The following is an 8,909-nucleotide window of genomic DNA, read 5'->3' on the forward strand; positions in this document are numbered from 1 at the left end:
GCATTAACGGAGCCAACCTTCACTCCTAGCCTAAAACTCTAACATCTACTCAATTAAATGCTCTGTGTCCCAGTTAAAGCTTTCTGTTTCTTTTCCTGGAAGAACGTTCACTGTATCTGTTCATTTTCCTCTCATTCCTGTCATTTCCTCTCATTCTGCTCCTTTTGGGGGAGCAGAACTCTTCTCAGGTACACCGACCCTACTCACAAACTACGGAGCTGGAAGTGGGGAACTCCCCAGAAAGCAATCATGAGGATCTATTCTGTGCCCTTCAAATCTAGACAGTGACTTGGCTGTTCCCTTACAATTACAGGCTATTCTTCTCTTCACAATTGAGACCAGTTTGGGATTGTTTCTGTGCAGCCTGACTGATTAATGAGTCTGTTTACCCCCAGACAAGAGTTAGAAAGATGATCAGTGAAGAGTAGTGATGAAATCTATGGTCTATGGTCCCTTTGTAACACACCCTGTCCCTGATCAGGACTGACCCTCTTACCTGGGAGCCCCAAGTCAAGGCTCCCTTACTTGAGCTCCAAGGGGGCACTCTTGCTTGGATCCCTGTTCAACTCTTCAGCGCCGGCATGCGGGAACTTGAGGGCTCCAAACATCACACCACTGCCCCCTGGTGGATGACACGATGTAATCGCTTTTTCATGCTCCACACCTAGGTGGAGTATTTCTCCAATCTTGACTATTTATTTGATATATGAATCCTGGTAACGGATCACCTTAATATATGTCTTCTCTAGAACAGTGAAACATTTTGCCATAGACTGGGCAGTTAAGATTCTCATTTAATTGACAATATTTCTAAACCATCAGCATTTTACACACTATGTTTTTTTATTACCATTTCTATTGCCCACTGAAAGTCCATTTCTCCAGTCCCTGGCATGCTGCTTATTACAAAAAATTCTGGATAGCAATTATTCAGCCACTAAACATCTAGAATGTCTGGTCCCTAGCAGGAGAGCTGGTCAGAAACTTCAAATTATAAGAGCAGTTCAGTCGCTGACCTCTTTTTTGCTTCATGGAATCACACCTATTTCTAAGAACTAGATGAGTATGGTGTTTGGGGAAAGAAAGAAAGAAAGAAAGAAAGAAAGAAAGAAAGAGAATGTCCTAGCATTTTGGCTAAAACCTCTCCCCCTAACACCTCTTCCCCCAGGCTAGAATTCAACTAGATAATGGAAAATTCATGTTAAAAAATTCTACTTCCTCATCTGATAAAAGGTATCGAACAAAAGCTACTGCAGTATTATTTTTAATGGAGGAATTTTAGAAATTTTTTCATTTAAAAATCAGTATTGAGAAAGAACTACTACAACCACTTGTATCCAACATGGTACTTCTGTTCTTGCACACTGGGATACCCCATTCTGATCCACCTAAATTTTCTCATCCTTGTCAGCCCATTAAAGGAAGAAAATAAATTTTAAAAGCTCTAAAGACTGGAAAGGAGGATACCCAATTCTATGTATTCATAGATATTAAGATACAAAAGCTTTTTGAATCACTGAGTTAATTAGAGAATATAGCAAAGTGACTGGCGATAAAATAAATATTTAAAATTCAATTGTATTTCTGAATACTAGCAAAACCCAAAAAGTTAGAAAGCATACTTTTTAAGAAGAGTCCATAGCAATTTCCATAGCAACAAAAACATTAAGTACCTGGGAATTAATCTAATAAAATATGTTTAAAACTTTTATGGAGAAAATTGTGAAACTTTATGGCATGCCATTAAAGGATATCTAAATAAATAAAAAGAATATCTTAGTAGATAGGAAATCAAATCTTTAAAGTCCCAACTCTTTCTAAGTTAATGTATGGATTGCATGTATTACACTTGAATTTCCCTAAGGATTTTTCTAGGAAATTTACAAATATTAAAAATTCCCATGGAAAAGCTAAAGCCAAGGATTGCCAAGATGTTCTGAGAGATGGGGATGAGGAGGGAGAGAGGAAGTAGATGAAGACTTGTTTATTAAGATTTATTACAGAGCTAAATGGTGATTGGCAAATTGGTAATGAAACAGAGAAGAGAGCTCAGAAACAGACCTATAATATATTTAGAAATGATGTGACAGCTTAGTATTGCAGATAGTTGGGAAAAGAATAAGCCATTCAGTATATGGTACTGGGATGACGAGATATTCATTTTAAAATAACAGAAATTTTCTATCTCACAGTGCACACAAAAATCCATTAAAATGAATTAAAGGCTTGAATGCAAAAGGTAATTAAAATAGGCATGGTGAAATACTATTCTTGGCTTGGGACTAGATGATGGTTTTAATCCAAAGGACAGCTCTAAATCCAAAATCTCAGATGAGACCTTGTAAACTATAGTACAAATAAATCAAGAAGACAAATGAAAAGCAGCCGTCATGCAATGTCTCACTCAAATAACTAAGCAGCAAATACATAGTAATTAAGTATAATAAATCTTCATTAAGTCTGTGAAAATTATCCCAAAGTGGAGAGGTAGTCTTGGGTGCATACAGTCTTAGACATCTTATAACTTCCTATCAAAATGTTTCTTTTATCATTGAAGAATAACCCTTATTAGTAGATCTTAGTTGTGCTCACCACACACACACAAATGGTAATCATGTGAGGTAAGAATGTTGCTGAGATCTCAGACCCTGAGGCCTCAATCCATCCTGTCCAGATGATGTCCCTCGAGGCTCTTGGTCTCCCCACAAGAAAGAATTTAAGGACAGACACAACACAGTGGACAAACAGTACAAGCAGGAAAGTTTATTAAAGTGAAAAGTTCACTCCCAAGATGTGAGAGAAGGTAAACTCAAGCAAGGGAGAGCTGTGCCCACTGGGGTTTGTGTTTCTGTCCTTCATTGACAGTTGTTAACAAAGGAGTGGAATATTCGTTACTTGAGGCAGGATTTTTTTGGAAGCAGGTGGTCTCTTCCAGGAACGTGGGTTACCTGGCTTTTCTTCCTTATTTAGTCAGAGGTTTCCTGTCCTAGTACACTTAGGGAGAAGATTTTAAAATATTAATGTGGTATAATAGAATAATGTGAACTTCAGCCTACTTGGTCAGCCATCTTGGGCCTGTTTCCATCCCATTTCTTGTGGTTTTGTTTTGGAACAGCTTCCCGGTTACTGGCTACCAGGCAACCTGGTAGAACCTAACCGACTGCCTACTCCAACAACAAAAGTGTTAATTAACTTGATTGCAGTGATCATTTCACAAAGTATAGGTATATTAAATCATCATAAATAAACAAGTAAATAAATTAATTTAAAAAACTAATAACCCTTTTTACCCTAATAAAGCCTTTGTTCTTAAAGTCTACTTAGTGGGATATTAACATTACTACCGTCATTGAAATTTGATGTAACTTTCCTTTTACTTCCAACTTCTATGCTATAATTTTTCTTAGAAATATTCTTTTTTTCTTTTTTTTTTTAGATTTTGTCTTTTTATTTGACATAGAGAGAGAGAAGGACTCAAGCAGGGGGAGCAGCGGAGGGAGAGGAAGAAGCAGGTTCCCTGCTGATCAAGGAGCCTGAAGCAGGCCTCGATCCCAGGACCCCAGGGTCATACCTGAGCTGAAGGCAGATGCTTAACCAACTGAGCCACCCAAGCACCCCTAGAAACATACTTATAAGAAGAAATTGCTAGAATTTAAAACTGAGTAAGTAGCTCTATTTTTTAAAGGCATGTTCTACATTTCTTGCCTTAACATAGATAAACTTATTTCTACCATCTTATTTTTTCTGTTAATCATGTATTTTCTTCATATCTTTCTATTGAATTGATGATGTTTTATTTCTATTTTTTAATTTACTTAGAAGGAATTCATATTATGTCTATGCTTTTTGTTTCTGTTTTGTTTGGGGTTGTTTTGGTTAACAAGTTCAAGGTTCATCAAAACATCTGTCTTCCTTCCAAACAGTGCAAGGACCTTGGATAACTGTGACACTGACAGTTTCCCCTTTATTATTGTTATCTAGGATTTTAGCCCAAATTATTCATTTTTATTATTATTTTTTAACACATGTATTGATTTTTTTCCTATTTTTTTACTGTGTTATGTTAGTCACCATACAGTGCATCATTAGTTTTTGATGTAGTGTTCCATGATTCATTGTTTGTGTATAACACTCAGTGCTCCATGCAATATGTCTCCTCCTGAATACCCAGGACCAGGCTCACCCATCCCCTCACCCCCATCCCCTCTGAAACCCTTAGTTTGTTTCCCAGAGTCCATAGTCTCTCATGTTTCATCTTCCAATCCGATTTCTCCCCCTTCTTTTTTCCCTTCTCTTAATGTCCTCTGTGCTATTCCTTATGTGCTACAAATAAGTGAAATCATATAGTAATGGATTTTCTCTGTTTGACTTATTTCATTCAGCATAATCTCCTCCAGTCCCATTCATGTTGATGCAAAAGTTGGGTATTCATCCTTTCTGATGGCTGAGAAATATTCCATTGTGTATATGGACCATATCTTCTTCTTTTTTTTTTTTAAAGGTTTTATTTACTTATTTGACAGAGAGAGAGAGACAGACAGACAGAGATCACAAGCAGGCAGAGAGGCAGGCAGAGGCAGAGAGAGAAGCAGGCTCCCTGCTGAGCAAGGAGCCCAATGCGGGGCTCGATACCAAGACCCCGATCATGACCTGAGCTGAAGGCAGCGGCTTAACCCACTGAGCCACCCAGGCGCCCCTGGACCATATCTTCTTTATCCATTTGTCTGTTGAAGGGCATCTCGGCTCTTTCCATATTTTGACTATTGTGGACATTGCTGCTATGAACATTGGGGTGCATATGGCCCTTTTCACTACATCTGTATCTTTGGGGTAAATATTCAGTAGTGTAATTTTGGGGTCATAGGGTGGCTCTATTTTTAATTTTTTGAGAAACATCTACACTGTTTTCCAAAGTGGCTGCACCAACTTGCATACCCACCAACAGTGTAAGAGGGTTCCCCTTTCTCCACAACTTCTCCATCATTTGTTGTTTTTAGCCTTGTCGATTTTTGCCATTCTAACTAGTGTAAGGTGGTATCTCAATGTGGTTTTGGTTTGAATTTCCCTGATGACTAATGATGACGAACATTGTTTCATTTTTATTGTTTATTATTAGTTGAAGCTCCTTTAGACTTACCACTGCAAGTGCTAACTACTGCTTTTTTACTTCACTCCTTCCTTTTTTTTTTTTTTTAAGATTTTATTTATTTATTTGACAGACAGAGATCACAAGTAGGCAGAGAGGCAGGCAGAGAGAGAGAGGGGGAAGCAGGCTCCCCGCTGAGCAGAGAGCCCGATGCGGGACTCGATCCCAGGACCCTGAGATCATGACCTGAGCCGAAGGCAGCAGCTTAACCCACTGAGCCACCCAGGCGCCCATCACTCCTTCCTTTTGAGTTTAATTTCTTTCTTCATGAAATATATCTTCTATGTATTTATCTTGTTTGAGAGTTTAGCTGAGTACAGAGTTCTAGGCTGACTGAAAATTTTACTAAAATCTTTGAGAATATTGTGCCATCTCCTTTTCGCATCTTTTTTTTTTTTTTTTTCTGCAAGAAGGCAGGAATGCCCGAGTTATACGTGTAGCCCCACTGGGGTTCCCAAGGCCATCCCCCCTCCCCGCCCTGGTTTACAGGGCTCAGTTGTGTCCCTCCCCCGCCCCAGCCTGACCAGACCTGCCTCCTGCACTGCCTGTCTCAAGGGTCCTTAAAGCAGGGGTGTCCGTGGGCACAGGGCCCAGAGCCCACGCAGGGAGCGACGGCAGACCCCAGGCCACTCGGAGCATCTCTCGGCCAGGGACACATGACTTCCGGAAAGCGCTCCAGAGGGACCATCTCCTGGTTCATCCCACTGTCCGCAGCCGGCCGCCCGCTCACACCCGGACGCCTCAGAAAACCCACGCGTTTGGCGATCCGAGCTAGAAGCCCGGCGCCAGGGGCTGCCGCCACGCGCTCGCGGAACCCGCTGCCCCCACGGCGGCTCTGGGGCATGTCCGGCTACAAAGCATTCTTAGCGCTCACGGTTCTGAGCACTGAGCGTAGAAATAGCCGCTTGCTCTTTGCCCCGAGGGCCCAGGTGCAGCAGAGCAGCTGGACCCGGGGTGCCGGCAGGTCCAGCACCTGTGGGGCCGCCTCCTTTTAGCATCTTTTGATGAGAAAACTTCTATCAAATTTTTATCCCTTTATATATATAATCTGTGTTTTCTCTGAGATTAATTTTCTTTACATATTCTATATTTTCACCATGTGTCTGGGTGAATTTGTTCTATTTACTTTGGTCACAACTTGGGTTAATTCAACTGTGAATTCATGTGTTTTTATCACTTCAGGAAAATTCTCACTATTTAATGTGTTGTATTATTTTTTTTAAAGATTTAATTTAATTATTTGGACAGAGAGAGATCACAAGTAGGCAGAAAGGCAAGCAAAAGGCTCCCTGCTGAGCAGAGAGCTCGATATGGGACTCGATCCCAGTACCCTGAGATCATGACCTGAGCCAAAGGCAGAGGTTTAACCCACTGAGCCACCCAGGCGCCCCTGTGTTGTACTTTTTAAATAATATTCTCCATTTCTCTTACTTTCGATTTAGTGTTTTTCTTCTATTGTGCTGCATTTAAATAATTTCCATGTTTTTTGTCTCCAGATTATTATCTCTTCACTTGTGTCTAATCCGCTATTCAATCTACATTTTTAATTTTTCATTTGTGTGATTATATTTTTAATTTCTAGGTGTCCTTGTTTCTCTTTAAAAAATTGCTTTTCTTCTTGTATGGTATCCATTTTCATAATAATTCCTATTCCTTTTCTTTAAGAAAACTCTCTTTTTCTTTCTTTCTTTCTTTTTTTTTTTTAGAGAGGGGAAAAGAGAGAGAGCAGAGGGGGAGGGGCAAAGGAAGAGGGAGACAGAATCCCAAGCACAGTCCACACCCAGTAAGGGTGCCCAAGGTGAGGCTAGATCTCACAGCCCTGAGATCACAACCAGAGCTGAAATCAAGAGTCAGTCACTTAACCAACTGAGCCATCAGGCACCCCTAAAAAATCTTTTTAAACAATTTGAGCAATCCTGTTCTAATTTTTTTTCATTGTTTTATTATCTGCAATTCTCAAGATAATTATTTTGTTTGTTGCATTTATTCATGTTGAGTGTTTGTGTGCATAATATGTATTTGTTATTGTGAGTTCATATCTAGAATAAATTATTATTATTATTATTATTATTATTGAGCTTCTTTTCTGATGAAATTGTCTTAGCTGGTGAATTCCTGAGCCATGAAGTATTACAAATTTATATGCTGTATCTGGATATAGTACAAGCTTAGAATTATAATTCTTTTTTAAAAAAACATTTATTTATTTGACAGAGCGAAAGAGATCGCAAGTCGGCAGAGAGGCAGGCAGAGAGAGGGGGAGAGGCAGGCTCCCTGCTGAGCAGAGGGCCTGATGCAGGGCTCGAGCCCAGGACCCTGAGATCATGACCTGAGCCAAAGGCAGAGGCTTAACCCACTGAGCCACTCAGGTGCCCCTAGAATTGTAATTCTTTTTTTTTTTTTTAAGATTTTATTTATTTATTTGAGAGAGAGACAGTGAGAGAGAGCATGAGCGAGGAGAAGGTCAGAGGGAGAAGCAGACTCCCCATGGAGCTGGGAGCCCGATACGGGACTCGATCCTGGGACTCCAGGATCATGACCTGAGCCGAAGGCAGTCGTCCAACCAACTGAGCCACCCAGGTGTCCCTAGAATTGTAATTCTTAACGTATGCCTTTTCTTTTCAACACAAGGCACAGGACGAATAAAAACATCTTCACTATTTCTCCTCCATCAATGGGCAAGATTAACAAATGGGGCAATTCACCTAAGATCCAGTCTTTATCCATTGATTTCCGTTCCATTTTCTGTATCTCCTCAGGACTCAGCCCACTTTACCTATTCTAGTGGAGCACTAGATCTCAGCCAGCAGCTCTAGTCTGACTTCAGCCTTTGTTCATTGCTTTAGCTTTGATTTTTCTTTTCATGTCTGGCACCTAAAGATTTCGCTTTCTTTTTTTTTTTTTTTTTTTTTTTTTGAGCTTGATTAGATATTTGCAATTTCTTAAGAATACTTCTTATCTAAGATTTTTATGCATTACACGATGGAGTCCAAACAGTCTACAATATTAGTAGAAGTTTCATCTTATTTTTTTACATTTTAATTATTCAGCCTAATGGGTACTGCTAGTTTATATTTAACTTTCATTATAAAATAATTAATGCATAAAAGAATGAAGACTAATTAAGCAAACACATATGTACCCACTATTCATCTTAAGGAAAAAGTACTTAACAGACACCTCAGGCAAGGGCAGAAAAAGCTAAAATAAACAAATGGGACTACATCAAACTAAAAAACTTTTGCGCAGTATAGGAAACAATCAACAATATGAAAAGGCAACTTACTGAATTGGAGAAGATATTTGCACATCATACATCCAGAAAGTGGTCAATATCTGAAGTACATAAAGAACTTATACAACTTAATATAAAAAACAAACAGACAAATAACTGGTTTCAAAAATGGGCTGAGGATTTGTATTTTTCCAAAGAAGACACACAGATGGCCAGCAGACACTTGAAAAGATGCTCTATATCACTAATCATCAGGGAAATACAAATCTAAACCACAGTAAGATACCACCTCACACTGCTCAGATTGGCTATTATCCAAAAGACAAAGAAACAACAAGAGCTGTTGAGGATGTGGAGCAAAAGGACCCTCATCTGTTGTTGGTGGGAATGTGAACTGGTGCCGCCACTATGTGAAATAGATGGAGTTTCCTCAAAGAATTAAAAATAGAGGGACACCTGCATGGCTCAGTGGGCTGGTTTTCAGCCCAGGTCATGATCTCTTGGTCATGGGATCAAGCTCCGAGTCAG

General features: G+C 39.6%; 1 non-coding gene across 1 annotated transcript; it reads right to left on the reverse strand.

The window, feature by feature from the left end:
* Nucleotides 1–5,986: 5,986 nt before the first annotated feature.
* Nucleotides 5,987–6,122, reverse strand: LOC123388047. The gene has a single exon (XR_006602580.1). It is a non-coding gene; the product is annotated as a small nucleolar RNA SNORA43 (small nucleolar RNA).
* Between the last annotated feature and the right edge of the window lie 2,787 nt (nt 6,123–8,909).

The sequence above is a fragment of the Mustela putorius genome, unplaced genomic scaffold, assembly GCF_011764305.1.
Source record: "Mustela putorius furo isolate JIRA1106 unplaced genomic scaffold, ASM1176430v1.1 tig00003869_pilon_pilon_pilon, whole genome shotgun sequence".
Taxonomy (NCBI): domain Eukaryota; kingdom Metazoa; phylum Chordata; class Mammalia; order Carnivora; family Mustelidae; genus Mustela; species Mustela putorius.